At 45.1% G+C, this 21,429-nt stretch overlaps 1 pseudogene; it reads left to right on the forward strand.

Moving 5' to 3' along the window:
* The first annotated feature begins 13,411 nt into the window (after nt 1–13,411).
* On the forward strand, nt 13,412–14,062 carry LOC135549119 (claudin-4-like; annotated as a pseudogene).
* Nucleotides 14,063–21,429: the final 7,367 nt, after the last annotated feature.

Raw genomic sequence — 21,429 nt, forward strand, 5'->3', positions numbered from 1 at the left:
TAAGTGTGTTGTTAGATGATTTTTTTGCCCTCCTGCATCACTTTATACACAGAATATATCAGTTAAACATAGGATCACATGGTTTATCCATCTCTCTGTGACAGCCGATAACTTCAGTATAAAGTTTCCAATGTCTTTGCAATGGTTACAAATAAGCGACATAAAGATAATCTTAAAATAAAAACCGAGATGGCTGCATTAAAATGTAAATATAGTAGGCCATAGGCCTATTTCAATCATATTGAAATATATTTAATGTTCAATAAATGTAGTTATATTTTGCTACTAGTAGGCTACTGTCTGTAATTTGTCTCAATATATTTAATGATGTGCAGCCTAACATGTGCAGTGATGTGCAAGATCTGTAATTTTGTAGAGATTTTGGGAGGGATAAGCATTAGAATAACCCACCGCAATATTTGCAGCCATAGGTGGTAATATTTCTCTCTAGGACCTGATCTGTCGTTAGTAATTGTGAAATAATTACAATGTTAATGTAAGATTTGAATTGAGAATGCTGATCTGAGAGCAACATCCCCTTTCTTTCGATCCTATCAGTATCGACACATGCTCCAACGACGCATTTAGCAACCGCTCTCTCTGCGCATGTTACATCAGTCAGGCCATTTGAGTGCATTATGTAATTCTATGGAGGACCAATCATAACCACATTGAAGAACCATTTTGTGCTAGCTGCAGTCTCTGCAGGTCACCAACACTTGCATTGCTCCGGACGAGGTAATTTGACTATGGAGAGCTTGTGAGATTTGTTCCAGAATTTGCTCTGACAATCCTTCTTAACATACAGGAGGTGCTGACCATGTTGTTGCAGAGTTGTGAAATGTGTGATGACCAAGATACACAGTTGTCCAGCAGCACACCAAACAGCCTAGTCACTGAAACATCTTCTATGGAAGTCCCGCCAAATGTCAGCTGTAAGGAGGGTGGTTTATAAATTCTGCTCTTCACACATATTGCCTTGGTTTTCTTTGTATTTAGCACTAATTTGTTTGGGGTTATACAATTTGAAATAATTATCCTGTCAGCTTCAAGAGACTTTTTAGCTGACCTACAGAATTGCCTTTTACTAGACAGAGGTTTTGTCAGCATGCATGGTTTCCGTAGAATTGGAGAGGGAGGTACAGTGGGGAGAACAAGTATTTGATACACTGCCGATATTGCACGTTTTCCTACTTACATAGCATGTAGAGGTCTGTAATTTTTATCATTGGTACACTTCAACTGTGAGAGACGGAATCTAAAACAAAAATCCAGAAAATCACATTGTATGATTTGTAAGTAATTAATTTGCCTTAAGCTTCCTTCTTTTCATGCTGTCAATTAGGTTAGTATTGTGGAGAAACTACAACGTTGTTGATCCACCCTCAGTTTTCTATCACAGCCATTGAACTCTGTAACTATTTTAAAGTCACCATTGGCCTCATGGTGAAATCCCTGAGCGGTTTCCTTCTTCTCCGGCAAATGAGTTAGGAAGGACACCTGTGTCTTTGTAGTGACTGGGTGTATTGATACACCATCCAAAGTGCAATTATTAACTTCACCATGCTCAAAGGGATATTCAATGTCTGATTTTTTTTACCCATCTACCCATCTTTTCATTCAAAGACTCAATCATGGACACTCTTACTGACAGTTGTGGCTGCTTTCTGTGATGTATTGTTGTCTCTACCTACTTGCCCTTTGTGCTGCTGTCTGTGCCCAATAATGTTGGTACCATGTTTTTTTGCCGCAGAAAAGGCAGTTAACTCACTGTTCCTAGGCCGTCATTGAAAATAAGAATTTGTTCTTAACTGACCAGCCTAGTTAAATAAAAACTATTTGATTTTGAAAAAAAGGGTTGATAAAAAAAGGGTCATATTAGTTTGTAACCCAAACCGGTTCGGACGCTACAGACAGAAGTTGGCACATCAGCAGTACTGACTTCAGACAAGTCTTTCGGATGCTACAGACATTTGTGAGAAGACCGGTTTTCAGTAGGTCTCATGGTCTGACAAACACTGCTTTAGCTCGGCCACCAGATACCTCTAGCTTAAAATGACAGATTTTTATGGGGATTTGTTTCATTATGTTTCTTAGATTCAATAGACTCTTAAGGATTTAAAAGTGACTCAATATTAGTTATATTTATGACGGACAACAATTGAAAGTGTGGGTAACATTTATGGTATTTCTAACCTGGCATTGGGTATACATGGATGATTCCTGGCCGTGTAATGTGTATGTGTATCTAACCGATACTGAGATGAGGGAAAGGAAGGGGGATACCTTGTCAGTTGTACAACTAAATGCATTCCACTGAAATGTGTCTTCCGCATTTAACCCAACCCCTCTGAATCATAGAGGTGGGGGAGTTAGTATGCTAAGGGTGTCTATGCTCTTTGTCTCTCTCTTTCTCTCTCTGTTTACTCAGAAAACAGTTGTGCAGGTTTTCAGGGATCTGAGAATATTTGCACACACAATTGCTCTGTTACAGGAACAGACACCTACTGGCTGTGGAAAGCCAAGTCGCCATATGGCACCAGGAAGTAGGCTAACATAATAAAGTGACACCAATTCTGACAGGAACGCTAACCTTTTCCTTTGTCTTTTATTACAGTTTTTTCCAACTGCTTACACACGTTTTCAAAACTGGCTCCTTTTTTTCAAATCTTTACACACAATTTCCAAAACTGCACACACAAAATGCAAAACGCCTCACATCTCCTTCAAAATGTAACACTGCATTCAAAATGACATAAACACATGTAAGAATGAAGCATTTGCATCAAATGACAAACACTGCTTTCATAATAGTACATTTTTGGATATACCATGTAAACACTTGTTCTAAATCTAAAGCTCTTTGGTCTTCCATAGACTTATATCTACATTTCAATACAATGTTCTACAGTGAAAGTAATCTGCTGAGAGGGGTAACAAGTACACTGTAAACACCAATGCAATGTAGAAATAGAAAATATTTATTAGGCCAAACATTACTGTTGTATACAGTAGCATACAACAAAACCATAAACATATGTAAACCAAAAGTATATTCTTTAGAATACAGTAAAGAACACAATTGTGTGTGTGGGGTCCCGGGGGGGCAGTCCAGGAATTGGTAGGGGGGGGCAGTCACCAGTGCTAAGCTACGCTTCATCTCTTCTCCGGCCTGGGTCTGGCCACAATACTGTGTCCACATCACAAGATACGTTTTCTCTTGCCAAACATCGAGGGAAGTATCTCCTAGCATGGCGTATCCATCCTTGGACAGAGGCAACCATTGCCTGGAGAAGCGGCATGCGGGCATGGGGTTGGCGATCATACACTTTCCAGCGCCAGGCTGAGAAGAAGTCCTCTATGGGATTTAGAAAAGGTGAATATGGGGGTAGGTACAAAACTATACAAAATTGTGGATGGGTGGCAAACCAGTTTTGGACCAGAACAGCCTGGTGAAAACTAACATTGGCCCATAAAACCACAAATCTAGCAGGCTCCTGATCTGGATCAGGGACAAACATTGTGTCAGGATTTGGCCAGGGTTGTTCCGGTTTTTGGTCACTAGATGCCCCCATTGTGCTTTTTGACCTTTTGCTTTCCCTTGATCCCCATTATTATTTGCACCTGTGCCTCGTTTCCCCTGATTGTATTTAAACCCTTAGTTTCCCTCAGTTCTTTGCTCTGTGTTTGTATGTTAGCACCCAGCCCTAGTATTCTGTGTACTCTTGTTGATCCCGGTGGACGCTCTTGTGGAATTCTGTTTTTTGTTCTTGTTTATTTATTTTTGAGTATCTTTTGAGGCTTTTTATGCTTTACCTACCACCTTGTGGATTTACCTTTTTGTCTTGGAGGATTACCTTGTGGATTACCTTGTTCTTGTGGAATTCCTTTTGAGGTTGTGGAGTTACATGTTTTCCTGAAGGACTTCACTTTTTACTTTATTAAATACACCGTCTCAAGTACTGCTGTGTCTGCCTCATCTTCTGGGTTCTGCTGACTATTCGTGGCTCAGTTGGTTAAGTGACTGTTTCTCACTCCGGAGACCCGGGTTCGTAACCGGGTCCTGACAGAAACACAGAGCCAAAAATGAGCCCAGAGGCAGCCAGTTCCCAGGACCTTGTTGCCATGCTGTCCCACCACCAGGAGACTGTCCAACGCCACGAAGCCGCCCTGGTTCAGCAAGAGGCCTTAATGGCTAGACATTCTCATCTTCTGTCGGAGATGCTGACTTCCATAAAGCAGATATCTGATCGACTTACCCCGGCAACAGTTCCCGTCCCAGTACCTCAGATTCACGTACCCATGGCAGTTAACCCCCTGGCTGAACCTCATCTTCCACCTCCCCAACGGTTCTCAGGTGATCCAAGTGCTTGTAAAGGGTTTCTCACCTAATGTTCTCTCTCCTTCGAGCTGCAACCCTCGTCTTTTCCCACCGACCGGTCTAAGATCGCATATATCATCACCCTGCTGTCAGAAAAAGCACTGGCCTGGGCTACTGCTGTGTGGGATGCCCATAGTTCCTGCTGTGCCAGCTACTCTGCCTTTGCTGAGGAATTCAAACGAGTGTTTCAAGGCCCAAGCAGTGGTCCTGACTCAGCCAAACAGCTCCTGACTCTCCACCAAGGTCGGCGCAGCGTGACGGACTATGCCATCCAGTTCCGCACGGTGGCAGCAGCAAGTGGCTGGAACAACGAGGCGCTCACGGTGTGCTTTCTGAAAGGCCTTTCTGACACTATCCAAGATGAACTGGCCACTCGGGAACCACCGGACAATCTCGAGTCCCTGATCAAGTTGGCCTCACGCATTGACCAGCGTCTGAGAGAGAGAACTCAACCGTAGACCTCTAGCCCCTATCAGTCCCAGCTCCGAGTCCCCACCTTTATCCTCGCTGGCTCCACCGGAACCCATGCAGATTGGACGCATCTCCCAGGCTGAGAGAGACCGCCGGATGAGGGAGCGACGCTGTCTATATTGCGGCAAACCGGGCCATTTCCGTTCCACGTGTCCCGGGCTCCAGGGAAACGCTCTGTCCCGTACAGACCGGGAGGAACTGTAACGGGAAACATAACCTCCTCCCATCCGTCCAACTCCCGTCTGCTCATTCCAGTCACCCTTTGCTGGGACAACCACAAGCTTCACCTTCAAGCCTTGGTAGACTCTGGAGCCGCAGGTAACTTCATGGATGGTGTCTGGGCGAAGGAGAATGGCGTTCCCTCTGAACCTCTAAGTGACCCCATGAGGGTTACCACATTGGATGGAAGCCCTTTGGGATCTGGACTTGTCACTCATGTCACTACCTCCTTGCGACTTTCAGTTTCACAACACCAGGAATTGATGAACTTTCATTTGATCTCCTGTTCCGAGTTCCCTCTCGTCCTTGGATACCCCTGGCTTCACAGCCATAACCCTCACATCGACTGGTCTGTGGGCACTATCAAGCAGTGGGGTCCTACGTGCCAAGCTACTTGTATTTTCCCGAATTCCCCGAGTTCTACTCCCGAGTCTTTAGAATCCATCGACCTGACCCGAGTTCCCGAGTGTTACCATGACCTCAAACTGGTGTTTTGCAAACAGAGGGCCACCATGCTACCACCCCATAGACCTTATGATTGCCCCATCGACCTGTTTCCGGGCACTTGCCCCCCAGGGGTCGGATCTTTTCCCTATCTCCACCCGAACGAGCTGCTATGGATACCTACATCAAGGACGCTCTGGAAGCAGGCCTCATGCGTCCATCCACCTCCCCGGCGGGAGCAGGGTTTTTCTTTGTGGCCAAGAAAGACGGTGGATTACGTCCCTGCATCGACTACCGGGGACTCAATGCCATAACCGTCCGTAACCGTTACCCGCTACCCCTTATGGCCACAGCCTTCGAGCTGCTCCAGGAAGCAGTTGTTTTCACTAAGCTTGACCTGCGGAACGCATACCATCTTGTGCGGATCAGACCTGGTGACGAGTGGAAGACCGCTTTCAACACGCCTACTGGTCACTATGAATACTTGGTGATGCCCTTCGGCCTGACCAACGCCCCAGCGGTGTTCCAAGCGCTCATAAACGATGTGCTTAGGGATATGCTTAACATATTTGTTTTCGTTTACTTGGATGACATCCTCATCTTTTCGAGCTCCCTTCAAGAACACACAAAGCATGTCAGACAAGTACTCAAACGCCTCCTAGACAGCCATCTGTACGTTAACCTCTTACACTTATGGTGGCGCTATTTCATTTTTGGAAGAAAAACGTTCCCGTTTTAAACAAGATATTTTGTCACAAAAAGATGCTCGACTATGCATATAATTGCTACTGTTCGAAAGAAAACACTCTGACGTGTCCAGAAATACAAATATCTTCTCTGTGCGTGCCCTTTAACGTGAGCTTCAGGCAAAACCAAGATGACTTGGCATCCAGGAAATGACAAGGATTTTTGAGGCTCTGTCTTTCATGATCTCCTTATATGGCTGTGAACGCAAGTGGAATGAGTCTGCCCTTTCTGTCGTTTCCCCAAGGTGTCTGCAGCATTGTGACGTATTTGTAGGCAGATCGTTGGAAGATTGACCATAAGAGACCACATTTACCACGTGTCCGCCCGGTGTCCTGCGCCGAAATTGGTGCGCAAAAGTCACCTGCCAGTATTTTTCCATGGGAGAAAAGAGAGAGAAGCAAGCTTCCACGAACTGCATGTCAATGAAGAGATATGTGAAAAAACACCTTGAGGATTGATTCCAAACAACGTTTGCCATGTTTCGGTCGATATTATGTAGTTAATCCGGAAAAAGTTTCACGTTGTAGGTGACTGCATTTTCGGTTCGTTTCGGTAGCCAGGCGCAATGTAGAAAACGGAACGATTTCTCCTACACACAGACGCTTTCAGGAAACACTGCGCATCTGGTATGTGGCTGGGAGTCTCCTCATTGAAAACATCAGAAGCTCTTCAAAGGTAAATGATTTTATTTATTTGGTTATCTGGCTTTTGTGAAAATGTTGCGTGCTACATGCTACACAAAATGCTATGCTAGCTTTGCATACTCTTACACAAATTAGTCAATTTCTATGGTTCAAAAGCATATTTTGAAAATCTGAGATGACAGTGTTGTTAAGAAAAGGCTAAGCTTGAGAGCAAACGCATTATTTTAATTTCATTTGCGATTTTCAGAAATCGTTAACGTTGCGTTATGCTAATGAGCCTGAGGCTTAGTCACAATCCCGGATCCGGGATGGGGAGTTTCAAGAGGTTTAAGCCGGAAAAATGTGAATTCCATTCATCCCGAGTACAATTCCTGGGATTTGTAGTGGAACCCGGTCGAGTCCAAATGGACCCCAGGAAGGTAGGGGCGGTAGCGGATTGGCCCACTCCCAAATCCATTAAGGAAGTTCAGCATTTCCTGGGCTTCACAAACTTTTACCGCAAGTTCATCAAGAACTTCAGCTTGGTGGCAGCCCCTCTCTCAGCTTTAACCAAGGGTGGCAATGCAAGGTTTTTGTGGGGAAGAGAAGCTGAGACGGCCTTCCAAGGACTCAAGCAGCGCGTCCTCTCTGCTCCCATCCTGATACTACCGACTACGGATGAACCGTTTGTGGTGGAGGTAGACGCATCAGAGGTTGGTGTTGGAGCTGTCCTGTCTCAGAGGGGTGAAGACAAGAAGCTTCATCCGTGCTCTTTCTTCTCACACCGGCTTACCCCGGCTGAGAGGAACTACGATGTGGAGGATCGTGAACTCCTAGCGGTTAAGATGGCATTGAAGGAATGGAGACACTGGCTCGAGGGGGCTTCTCACCCGTTTCAAGTGCTTACGGACCACAAAAATCTGGAGTATATCCAGCAGGCGAAGCGGTTGAACTCTAGACAAGCTAGATGGTCTCTCTTCTTCAGTCGATTCCAGTTTATCCTCACCTATCGGCCCGGGTCGAAGAATCTCAAACCGGATGCCCTGTCCCGAGTCTACGCTCCTGCCATTCGAGATGACACGGACATGCCTGTCCTTCCTGCTGCTAAGATCGTCGCTCCGATCTCGTGGCAAGTTGAGGATACCGTGAGACGAGCTCAAGCTATCGAACCGGACCCGAAAGGAGGTCCTGCCAATCGGTTGTTTGTCCCCAAGGCAGTGAGGACTCAGGTCCTTCTGTGGGGGCACTCCTCTCGCCTCACCTGTCACCCGGGCGTAGGTCACACCTTGGAGTTCATCCAGCGTAAGTTCTGGTGGCCTACCATAAGAGAAGACGTTGCCACTTTCGTCAATGCCTGCCCCGTGTGCTGCCAGGGCAAATCTTCTCACCTCCGCCCTCAAGGACTCCTTCACCCTTTACCTGTTCCCCACAGACCCTGGTCCCATATCTCATTGGACTTTATTACTGGCCTTCCTCCATCCCATGGCAATACTACTATCCTAGTCATAATCGACAGGTTTTCAAAGGCGGCCAGGTTCGTCCCTCTGACTAAGTTACCTTCTGCCAAGGAAACGGCTGAGTTGGTAATTAATCATGTGTTTCGAGTCTTCGGCATTCCTCAAGATATGGTTTCTGACAGAGGTCCCCAGTTCGCCTCAAGGTTTTGGAAGGCCTTCTGCCAACTCATGGGAGCTTCTGCCAGTCTATCTTCAGGGTACCATCCGGAGTCCAACGGCCAAACAGAGAGGATGAATCAAGAGCTGGAAACCACCCTCCGATGTATGACTCGTAACAACCCGTCCACATGGTCGTCCTTTATTGTTTGGGCCGAATACGCGCACAACACCTTGCGCTCCTCCTCCACTGGTATGTCCCCGCACGAGTGTCAGTTTGGATATGCCCCTCCATTGTTCCCGGACCAGGAGGCAGAAGTCAGAGTGCCTTCAGCCTTGAAGTTCGTCAGATGCTGTCGGCTTATGTGGAGGAAGACCCGTCTTAATCTTATGTTCCTCACAGAGGTACCAACAACAAGCCAACAGACGTCGCCGTCCCGGGCCTACCCTGCGCCCGGCCAGAGAGTCTGGCTCTCCACAAGAGACTTACCACTACGGGTGGAGTCTCGCAAGTTGTCCCAAAGATACATCGGTCCCTTTAAGGTTGCCAGGAGAGTTAACCCAGTTTCTTATCGCCTACACTTACCCAGATCCCTTAAGATTAATCCCACGTTTCACATTTCCTTATTAAAACCTGTTGTTTTTTCTCCCTTGTCCCGGCAGACAGACCTCCCCCTCCGCCTCGTGTCATTGGAGGCCAGCCGGCTTATACCGTCCATCGGATACTGGATTCCCGCCGGGTGCAGCGGTCCTGGCAGTATCTGGTGGACTGGGAAGGCTACGGTCCCGAGGAGCGCTCCTGGGTTCCTGCCAAAGACATACTGGACCCTGACCTCATTCGTCAGTTCAGGGCCCTCCACCCCGAGAGAGCTGGTAGGAACGTCAGGAGCCGTTCCTAGGGGGGATTCTGTCAGGATTTGGCCAGGGTTGTTCCGGTTTTTGGTCACTAGATGCCCCCATTGTGCTTTTTGACCTTTTGCTTTCCCTTGATCCCCATTATTATTTGCACCTGTGCCTCGTTTCCCCTGATTGTATTTAAACCCTTAGTTTCCCTCAGTTCTTTGCTCTGTGTTTGTATGTTAGCACCCAGCCCTAGTATTCTGTGTACTCTTGTTGATCCCGGTGGACGCTCTTGTGGAATTCTGTTTTTTGTTATTGTTTATTTATTTTTGAGTATCTTTTGAGGCTTTTTATGCTTTACCTACCACCTTGTGGATTTACCTTTTTGTCTTGGAGGATTACCTTGTGGATTACCTTGTTCTTGTGGAATTCCTTTTGAGGTTGTGGAGTTACATGTTTTCCTGAAGGACTTCACTTTTTACTTTATTAAATACACCGTCTCAAGTACTGCTGTGTCTGCCTCATCTTCTGGGTTCTGCTGACTATTCGTGGCTCAGTTGGTTAAGTGACTGTTTCTCACTCCGGAGACCCGGGTTCGTAACCGGGTCCTGACACATTGTGTAAATTTCATCCAGAAAAGTGAGCATATGGCCGGTGTTGTACAGACGCAGTGTGGCATTGTGATGGAGGACCCCGTTTTGAGTGATGGCAGCACACATAGTTATATTACCCCCACGCTGTCCAGGGACATTGGTAATTGCCCTCTGTCCTATTACATTTCTTCCGCGGCGCCTGGTTTTGGTGAGGTTGAAGTCATCCACATAAATAAATTCATGACGAATTACATGGGCATCCAGCTCCAATACTCTCTGTAACAGACAAAAGAATAAAACAGATGAGTAAATATGGTATGTCTGAAGTACTGGAAGTAGTGTTGCATACATACCTCTACAAAGTCATGTCGAATATTCTTGACTCTGTCAGAGTTTTTCTCAAATGGCACCTTGTAAAGTTGTTTCATCGTCACTCGGTGCCGTTGGAGGATGCATTGTATGGTCGACAGGCGTACAGCATTGATGTTGTTAAATATGGTGTCATTATTCAAGATATGCTCTCTTATCTCTCGAATCCTAATTGCATTGTTGGCCAAAACCATATGTATAATTGCAGTCTCTTGTACATCTGTAAACAAGCGTCCTCATCCTCCATGACGTCTTTGCTTTTCCACTCTGTACAGAATTCAAGCACAGTATGTGTTCAGCATAGGAACTGTAAACAATGTACAAAAAAATGTAGTACAGCATGATAACCAACCTCATTCATTCAATGCAGTGCAGTAAATGGGTGGCTTAGAGTTACAAATGTTTATGCAATACTATGCAGTCATACGTATTTTACAGTACATTACTGTAATGCTAAAATAGTCATTAGATAGTTGCATACCTGTTCTCATTTCTGAATGTTTGAATTATGGACGCCACTGTAAATCGACTCAAGTTGGGCTGGACTCTCAGTCCAGCCTCTCTCATTGTCAAACCGTGGTTGATCACATGATCAACAAGTGTTGCCCTAATCTCATCAGAGATGGCTCTCCTTCCTTCTCTTCTTTGCCCTTGTCCTCTTCTTCCTCTTCCTCTTCCTCTCCCTCATACTCATCTTGCTCTCTGTCCATTGTTGGCATCCATTGTTCAAAACAGGTAATCTGACCTTTGACCTATTTATAGGCCTATACTACAGTAAAGCAGTGATTGGTTAGTGATCAGTTAAGCTATTAGTGTTTGGACATGTGAGGAGTGTGTGTGTGACCTGGTGAATAAGTGTAGCATTTTGATTGGTTGTGTTTGGAAAAGGAAAGCAAGTCACTTCCTGTTAGATTTTTGTGTTTTAGGTAGAGAATTGTGTGTAGTGTTTTGAAAAAAGTGTTTTATTCAATTGACAACTGAGTCAAAGGCTGAGAAATAGCTTATGGTTTTGGATATTTGGTGTGTAGTTTTGCACTTTGAGTGAGAGGTTTCAAAAATCGTGTGACATGAAAAGATTTTGTGTGTAAGCACTTGGAAAAAACTGTAATACAATCTAATTGGAATACAAACTAAGGAAGAATTATACAAACTATGGAATAATTACCATTAGAGTCAAGGGACCAAGAGACCGCTGTCAGAAATCACTATCATAAAATGTAATTGTGTACTTCGCTATATGTCTAGGGGGATCACAATGTAAGGCTTATTACTCTGTGTGTGTGTGTGTGCATGTTTGTGTGAGCGTGGCTATGACTGAGTGTATCTGCCTGCCTGTGTATTTGTGTGTCTGCCTAAGTGTGTTCGTGTGTGTGTGTATGTGTGTGTGTGTGTGTGTGTGTCTGTGTCTGTGTGTGTGTGTTTCCATGCAAATAAGTAGCCACAGGCCCAACCCAATTGACTGGCTGCCTAATGTTTGTCGCCAAACCAACATAACTGGTTTCCCCTCCTCCATGCTTTTTTTGTGTGAAATACACCTGTATTCAAACCATTATATGACACTTCCTGACTTGTTCCGCCAATTTGGTGCCTTTTGAGACAAAAAAATTATAATAAGAAATCCTTTTACTTAATTTGAACATGTTTAACTTCATAAAAATATGTTTTCTCGTCTCAAAAATGTTTAAAAATATAGTAACATTTTTGACCGTGCGAAGGTTGATGATTTCATTCTAAATCAGCAATCAATCCCCCTGTGACAGGAGAATGGAAGCTTGTTCTGTGCACCAAGAAGTGGCAATTTAATGCAAGCTTCACAAACAAAATGTAATTTGTTCAAACATTTCAAGCCTGTATATCTCTGAGTAACAGGATAACAGGGTTGACGTGTTAATGTATGCATGACCCACTCAGTTTTTATCCACACTATGATTTTACTTTCAGATGTTGAATGTTTCTTTTGAATTTGTATTTATTTAAATGAATAGTTTCACCATATTAAAATGAGAGTTCAGTTCACATAAAAGGGGTGATCTTAAAATGAGGGACAGACTTAAATGAATTGTTAATCACATGAAATAAATGATAATCTTCAGAAATGACTATGTCAAAGCCACAAAATAACTAGTGCTTTACAATGATGGTAAAAACTTGGATAAAGTGTGCGGTTAAGTGTGTTAAAATATTCCTAGAAGTCACAGAGGGTGCAAGGAGGGACATGTCAAATGCAGAATCTTGGCACGTTAGCAAGTCTTTATTCATAATAAAAAGGCACTCATTACGCAAAAGGAACTCATTTTGTGGAACGTCCCACCTATACCAGCCTGTACCTCAAATATACAGTGTAAATCCAGTCAGAAGACATGATTCAGCATACTTTCCCCCAACATTTAGAGGGCATTATTTCTTCTGAAAGGCATGAAAAAAGAGAGCAGGCAAGGCCAGGGTAATTGTCATTGTCCTTATGTTCCTGTAAGAAACAGTCAAATTACAGGTGAAACCCTCCCCTCTAGCTCCCTCCCTCCCTCCCTCCCTCCCTCCCTCCCTCCCTCCCCCTCCCTCCCTCCCTCCCTCCCTCCCTCCCTCCCTCCCTCCCTCCCTCCCTCACTTCTCTTCTCTTCTCTCATCTCTCCTGCTTCTCCTCCCTCCTCCATCCATCCACATCTCTCAGTAGCCTCTATGGGCAGGTCATTGTTTTTGTGAAGAGCTTGAAGACACCTGTTCTACCATACGGAGACATCATCACCAGGTGACTGCTCCCTTCCTTCTCTCCTGCCTACCCTGGGGTATAAAGGATCTCTGATTATGTGGCAGCATCACTTAGCTACATCACACCCCCACACACAGAGCGAGAAAGAGAGCGAGAGAGCGAGAGAGGAGTACAAGGAAGAACACTGAACACAAAGAACCACAAAGAAGCTCCAGTTTTGGAACAGAATCTTCTGTCTTTTATTAGAATCTCAGCTTGACTGAATCCTCTGTTAGTTCTAGAATTTGTGCGCTGGATTCTGGAAGTTGAGAATCTCAGCAGGTTCGAAGAACTTCTTAGTTAAGTCACTTCCTCGTTCCTCCAGGAAGGGCAGGTGTTGGAGAGAGCCAGTCCAGGGAGCCAGCATGTCGATGGGCATGGAGATTGTGGGGATTGCCCTGGGCGTCATAGGATTCATCCTGGGCATCGTGGTCTGTGCTTTTCCCTTGTGGAAGGTGACGGCCTATATCGGAGCCAACATTATCACATCCCAGACCATATGGGAGGGCCTGTGGATGAACTGTGTGATCCAGAGTACGGGCCAGATGCAGTGTAAGGTCTACGACTCCCTCCTGGCCTTGCCCCAGGACCTGCAGGCCGCCAGAGCCATGACAATCATCGCAATCATCCTGGGGATTCTAGGGGTGATGGTCTCCATCGTCGGAGCCAAGTGCACCAACTGCATCAATGATGAACCCTCCAAAGCTAAAGTCATGATCATCTCCCCGGAATTTTGTTCATCCTGGCCCGGGATCCTAGTTCTCATCCCTGTCTCCTGGTCGGCCAGCACCATCATCCAAGACTTCTACAACCCCCTTCTGATCAACGCACAGAAGAGGGAGCTGGGGCCTCTCTCTACATTGGCTGGGGGCTGCAGCCCTGCTACTGATCGGAGGGGCTATGCTGTGCAGCTCCTGCCCCCCAGAGAGGAGAAGAGGTACAAGCCCCCCGGCATGGCCTACTCCGCCCCTCACAGCGGGGGCACAGCGGGATACGTCAGGAAGGACTACGTCTGAGAGAGATTTCTTCACCTGCCTGATTGAATGGAGGGCAGAAAGAAATGAAGAAAAGAAGAGGAGAGGTATCGCTATCCTGAACATTAGCATGTTTGTTTGCTGTCTGACAAAAACTAGGAGAGGAATCTCCTAGAAAGACTCCAAGATGAAGAAATGTGTGCTTTGATGTTACTTCTTGGCTTTTCCTCCCCTGCGTATTTCTATTTAGTTTCGTTGTTTGGCTTTATAGTGTGCAGGCTTGTGTGACGTCTGGTAGAGGCTGTCAAGACCTAGATACTGTACATATAATTCCAAATGGCTAGGTTGACAACTGTTAATTATTTCACAACAGTTTCAATTATTCAGTTTTTATTCATTCACTTCAAGCTTGAGATGACAAACCAATGCCCTTTTGTTTCAGCACCGTACTGTAAATTTAAACTTGAAGGGTCTTGGTTTTCAAGTACTTGAGAAAAAAATCTATAGTTGCACAGTAAGTGGGCTCATATTTGTAGTGCAGTACTGAGGGCCTTATTGTTTCCATAGTATGCTATTGGCAAGGTAGGATTTTGTTACATTGAAACTTTTAGTTAAAATGTTGCACTGACACAGAGGAGTAACTAGCTCTCTCTGTTTTTACATGGATTTGATCATGAGATTCAGTTATATGTAGTGATGAGATTGAAAATGTTAATTTTGAAAATGTTGAAAATGTTAATTTTGTCTTTGTGTCTTAAAAGCAATCCTTGGTTCCTGCCAGTGCTGGGTAAAGATATGAGGGAGTCATGACCCTTTCCTTAGGACCATCTGGCAGAACGCCCAGAATATGTTCTATGAATTAAGATAGGAGATGGCGCCAGTCACATGCTGGAATCAATCCGATGAATCATGTTTATGTTGGTTTTTATGTGGCCGCATATAAGTCACTATGTATAGAGCTCACTTCAGACTGGTAATCTCTGCATCCAACTGACTGACCTCTCCAGCTTGCTGACAATGAAGAGTGATTCATGTAAAATTGACTTCAAGTGTATCGCGTTTCAGGTAAGACCCAAATGCAGTCAGTGTCAAAGTAATAAAAGTTTATTACTAGTACAGGGGCAGGCAAAATGACAGGTCAAGGGCAGGCAGAGGTCAGTAATCCAGATAGGGTGCAAAAGGTCCAGAACAGCAGGCAGTCTCAGGGGCAGTGTAGGCAGGGGTCAATAATCCTGTGTTGTGTGGCAAGGTACAGAACGGCAGGCAGGCAGGCTCAGGGTCAGGGTAGGCAGAATGGTCAAAACTGGGAAAAACTAGAAAACAGGAACTTGAACAAGACAAGAGCAAGGGGAAAAACTCTGGTAGGTTTCACGAAACAAAATTAACTGGCAATAGACAAACAGACAACACAGGTATAAATACACTGGGGATAATAGGGAAGATTGGCGACACCTGGATGGGGGTGAAGACAAGCACAAACACAGGTGAAACAGATCAGGGTGTGACAATACCCCTGCCCCTCTCTAGGGGTGTCACCTGGTGTCCTACCTGGGTGCATACCTGGCTGACCAATAGTGCCGGCTTTGGAAATCCGCGATGAGGCCTGGGTCCAGGATGTCCCTAGCGTGGACCCAGCACCTCTCCTCCAAGACATTACCCCCCCAGTCAACCAGGTACTGGAACCCCTGCCCCAAGGTTGAACTTTCATTAGACGGCTCACCGTGTACGCCAGTTGGCCGTCGATGAGACCGGGCAGAGGGGTGGTTCTGGAAACAGGAGACAAAGAGCTGTGAGACATTGGTTTAATTCTGGAAACATGAAAAGTGGGATGTATACGGAGGGTACATGGCAACAGAAGACAAACAGCAGAGGGTCTAATGACCTTGGAGATGGGGAAAGGGATGATAAACCAGGGGGAGTTTGCAGGATTCCACCCGTAGGGGTAGATCCCGGGTGGACAGCCATACTTTCTGCCCAAGACGATACCGGGGAGCCCGGGGTCCGGTGGCGGTGGAGGTGAACTTGAGAAGGGACGACCGGGCTCTCTTCCAGGTACGATGACAGTGGCGGACAAACATTTTGGCCGGCCGAAGGTATGCCAACCTCTTCCTCCTGCTCAGGGAAGAGTGGAGGCTGATACCCCAGGGAACATTCACAGGGCGATAGACCAGTGGCAGAGCAAGGAAGGGTGTTGTGGGCGCAGGCAGTGCAGAGTTGTCTCCAGGTCCTGGTTGGCTCGCTCCGACTAGCAGTTGAAATGGGGTGGAACCCAGAGGACAGGCTGGCTGATGACCCAAGAGTGGCAAGATTGCCTTCCAGAACCAGAACTGAGGACCCGGTTGAAGACCATGCCCACAGGCAGTCCATGTATCCGGAAGACAAGCTGCACCATGAGCTGGGCCACCTCTTTGGCAGAGTGAAGCTTGGGGAGAGGAATGAAGTGGGCAGATTTGGAAAACCGATCCACTATGGTCAGGATGCTGTCATCAGACGGGGGAGAAACATGTGACAAAGTCCAGTGATATATGAGACCAGGGACGGTAAGGGACAGGCAGAGGTTGAAGGAGACCAGCCGGAGCTTGCCGAGGAGTCTTGTTTTGTGCACAGATCGTGCATGCGGCGACGAACGCGGAGACGTCAGGAACCACCAAATGCTTTGTCGCACAAAGGCCAGGGTCCGCTGGGAGCCTTGGTGGCAGGCAAGCCTGGAGGAGTGGGCCAACTCCAGGATGAGGAGCAGACCCTGTCAGGGAACGAGACATCCGGTTATCTCCACTTCTCCAATGCTATCTTCACCGCGAGAAACTCACGATTCCCCACATCATAGTTCCTCTCTGTGGAGTTGAGGCGGTAGGAGAAGAAGGGCGCAGGGATGTAACTTGAGGTCCAGGGCAGAACGCTGGTACAAGACAGCCCCCACTCCGACATCTGAAGAATTGGCATCCACCACGAACTGGCGTGATGAACCAAGATGGGAGCTGTGCTGAAGCGGTGTTTGAGATTCCGGAATGTCCAGTCAGCAGCTTGGGACCACATGAACTGAGCCTTCGCAAAGGTGAGTGCAGACAGGGGAGAAACCAGGGTCCTGTAACCCCGGATAAAGCGGCAATAAAAATGGGTGAATCCCAGGAAACGTTACAGCTGCACTCTGGATGTAAGCTGGGGCCAATCCACCACCGCTCTCACCTTTTCGGGATCCATCTGTACACTCCCTGCAGCGATGATGTAACACATAAAGGAGATGGTGGAGCGATGGGCAATTAAAGTGTTGCCAAAAAACCTGGTACCAAGCAACACATGATGTCTGTGTAAGGTGTGGCTGGTTACTGTCGTCCATGGTTGAAATACTATGCAGAGATAGTTCAACTACTGCAGGATTGTATTTATGGGACATATTATCATTGCGTTTACCTGATAGCTACCTACACAAATAGCTAGCTAGAACAGTGTTAATAAGATAAATTCATTAAAAAGATTAAAAGCAATACAAATAAGTTCTCCAGTAGGCATCTACTGAAGTTGTGGTCTGGTCCGATGAGGCTTAGGTAGCATTGATAAAATTGAAACCAATTCTGATGTCCAACCCTTGCCTGGGCCTATCCGACCATAGGAAACCTTTTCATCTGTTTGTTTCTGAGACTGGTGAGTTTATGTCAGCACTTTTGACGGAGTATCATGGATCTGATCTGTTATAATTCTAAACGATTGGATAGTGTGATCAGAGGAATGGTTTCCTTTTTGAGATCGGTAGCGGCTGCTACTGAGGCTGTTTTGGCATGTTCTGATATTGTGGCTGTGTCTCCTCTAGCCCTCCATGTGCCCCATGCTGTGCACACAATTATAACACATGCAAGAACGGCTCATTTAAAGCCTGCGAGACTGCTAGACGATCAGAACATTCTGTTGACAATGTCCCATGTTACTCTGAAACGGTGTACAATTCCTTACCCTTTAACTGAACTCTCCCAATAGCAGATGCTGTTGAAGACCATGGCTGTGACTTAGCTATTGAAATTGACTGTAGCCCTAGGTTGGACATGAGCTACCCTGTTAGGAAATCCGGATTTGTAGATGGGTTTGCTCAGCGTAATGATAAAGGAGAGCTTTAAGTTGGTTATGTTGTTGTGACTAATTTGGAGACTGTGGAGAGTGCAAGGTTCCCATCTCACTTGTCAGCTCAATGAGCATAATTATATTTTGACTAGAGCTGGTATTTTGGATAAAGACAGCTCTGTTAACATCTACACCGACAGTAGGTATTCATTTGGTGTCGTGCATGATTTGGAACATTGTAGAAGAATAGAGGGTTTTTGACCTCCTCTGGAAAACAAATTACTCATGGTAAGCTTGTGTCCTCTCTGTTGGAGGCTGTTCAACTCCCTCGTCAATCTTGGTGATAAAGTGTCAGGCCCATACTCTAAAGATAACATTTCTCTGGGGAATGCCAAGGCTAACTGTGCAGCTAAACTGGCTACTACTTCTTCTGTTCCCTCCCTCCTACAGAGGGCAGCATTTCCAGCTCCCACCAACCCTTTCTCTGTTAATGATATTGTTGCTTTACAGGCCAAGGCTGACGCTTTAGAGACACCTCAAGTGGGCGGGGTGCTGTCATAAGGACATCTCGGTGTATGGCTTAACCTGTTGAAACTCTAGGGGTGCAATTTCATTTTTGGATGAAAAACGTTCCCGTTTTAAACAAGATATTTTGTCACAAAAAGATGCTCGACTATGCATATAATTGGTAGCTTTGGAAAGAAAACACTCTGACGTTTCCAGAACTGCAAAGATATTTTCTGTGCGTGCCCTAGAACGTGAGCTTCAGGCAAAACCAAGATGAGACAGCATCCAGGAAATGAGCAGGATTTTTGAGGCTCTGTTTTCCATTGTCTCCTTATATGGCTGTGAATGCGAGAGGAGTAAGTCTGCCCTTTCTGTCGTTTCCACAAGGTGTCTGCAGCATTGTGACGTATTTGTAGGCATATCATTGGAAGATTGACCATAAGAGACCACATTTACCAGGTGTCCGCCCGGTGTCCTGCGCCGAAATTGGTGCGCAAAAGTCAGCTGCAAGTATTTTTCCATAGAATTTATAGAAGAATGCAGGCTTCCACGAACGATATATCAATGAAGAGATATGTGAAAAAACACCTTGAGGATTGATTCCAAAAAACGTTTGCCATGTTTCGGTCGATATTATGGAGTTAATTCGGAAAAAGTTTGACGTTGTAGGTGACTGAATTTTCGGTTCGTTTCGGTAGCCAAATGTGATGTACAAAACGGAGCAATTTCTCCTACACACAGACGCTTTCAGGAAAAACTGCGCATTTGGTATGTAACTGAGAGTCTCCTCATTGAAAACATCCGAAGCTCTTCAAAGGTAAATGATTTTATTTATTTGGTTATCTGGTTTTTGTGAAAATGTTGCGTGCTAAATGCTACTCAAAATGCTAAGCTAGCTTAGCATACTCTTACACAAATTAGTCAATTGCTATGGTTCAAAAGCATATTTTGAAAATCTGAGATGACAGTGTTGTTAAGAAAAGGCTAAGCTTGAGAGCAGGCGCATTATTTTCATTTTATTTGCGATTTTCAGAAATCGTTAACGTTGCGTTATGCTAATGAGCCTGAGGCTTTAGTCACGATCCCGGATCCGGGATGGGGAGTTTCAAGAAGTTAATGAGCGGAGCAGACTTGCCATGTCCCATTGTACTTTCCAGTTCCTTGCAAAATTGTCAAAGGAGGGATGGTGGATATTGTAAATAAATGTTGGTGTAGAATACTGTGTTTGCAGATAATTTCTGCAAGAAATGTTTGATTTGCATGACTGACCAACATTTCAGTCAATCCAAGGCCCGAAGGAACTTTTGAGCGCTTAATGATGGACTTCATTGAGTTGACCCCTAGCAAGGGGAATAAGTATTGTATCGTGAGTGTTGACATGTTTTCTAAATGGATTGAATCTTTCCCTTGCAGGAGAGACACACAGGTTGCTGTGGCGAAAGCACTTGTGATAGAGATCATACCTAGAACAGCTTGTCCCTTCAAGGAATGGAGGAGGTCATATTGTGTCACCCTTAACAGTGTTCTTAAGACTCTTTTCCCCCAGGTGAAGGTGTCTTTGCCAAATTTAGCAGGTGGAGCTGAACACTGTTTGAACCAGGTGATTTCGTGGTGGTGAAACACTTCAGGAGAAAGAGTTGGAAGAGGCACTAACTGTTGGAGAGGCACTAAGCTCTTCTGACTTACTAATTAAATTAAACTGAAATTTCAATTCAAGAATTGACAAAATAGCATCTATTTTCAATGACAAACTGAAAAAGTAAAAAAATATATATTTAAAAAACTATTTTAAAAAGTTGTAAAAAAAATTGAAATTCAAATCATTCCTGATTCGACTGACTTGAATTCGGATTTACCAAAACCATGTATTGAAGTGTGCTGTAATGTGCTCTGGAGTGACCCTCTACGTATTTTTGCCTCAAAATGAGCATTGCCCCACCCCACCTCACCTGTAACACTGACACAGCTAAACCAGGGATAGCTATCTCTAGCTGGTATCAAACTGTCAACAGTTGGTTACTTCTCAAGGCTAGTGCGCACAGCATGTTACTGACATTTCAATTCATTACAACTCGTTTATCCCATTACGGACAATTAAGTGTTGTGAAATATTAGAAACATTTAATGAGTAATTGGACCGAAACATTTGGATTGGGTTTTGTGTGGTAAGCTAGACATACACAATAGTTTCCTTATGACACCTTCTTCTCCTCTTACATAATGACATATTATTATGGTTCTTATCTGAGGGAACATTTCATGTTAAAAGTTCAAAGACAGAGAGACAGAGGGACAGAGAGAAAAAAAAAGAGGGTGAGAGAGAGAGAGAGAGAGCAGGACATTTTTATTTACTGCGATTACAAATTGGGACTACAAATTATCATTTACAGGGAAAGTAGTTGCATAATTTGCATTCTGAAAAGTGACGGACTTTAAAGAAATATCATGTCACCAAAATGACTAGAAAAAAGGAACACAGCAGGTAGTTTGTCATTTACTCTAGGTTAGTGTGCCATTCACAGTCAATTAGTAACGATCCTTTAATTTCTTTATGGTGTTACAGCACTTTAATTGACTGCAGCCATTAGTGTGTATGTCATACTGTATGTGTGTCACTGTGTGCATGCTTGCCTTCTTTTTTAACAGGCTACCACTGTGTAAGCAGTTTGTGTTGTGTCCAGATATTGTATCTAATTCATTTCCATGTAAAAGGGCCGATGAGCACCAACGTGAAGTTCGTAGGACCATGTCAAAGCTGGTGTCACAATCAAATCAAATCAAATCACATTCTATTTGTCACATGCGCCGAATACAACAGGTGTACCCCTTACTGTGAAATGCTTAACTTG

The sequence above is a fragment of the Oncorhynchus masou genome, chromosome 12 (genome assembly GCF_036934945.1).
Source record: "Oncorhynchus masou masou isolate Uvic2021 chromosome 12, UVic_Omas_1.1, whole genome shotgun sequence".
Classification (NCBI taxonomy): domain Eukaryota; kingdom Metazoa; phylum Chordata; class Actinopteri; order Salmoniformes; family Salmonidae; genus Oncorhynchus; species Oncorhynchus masou.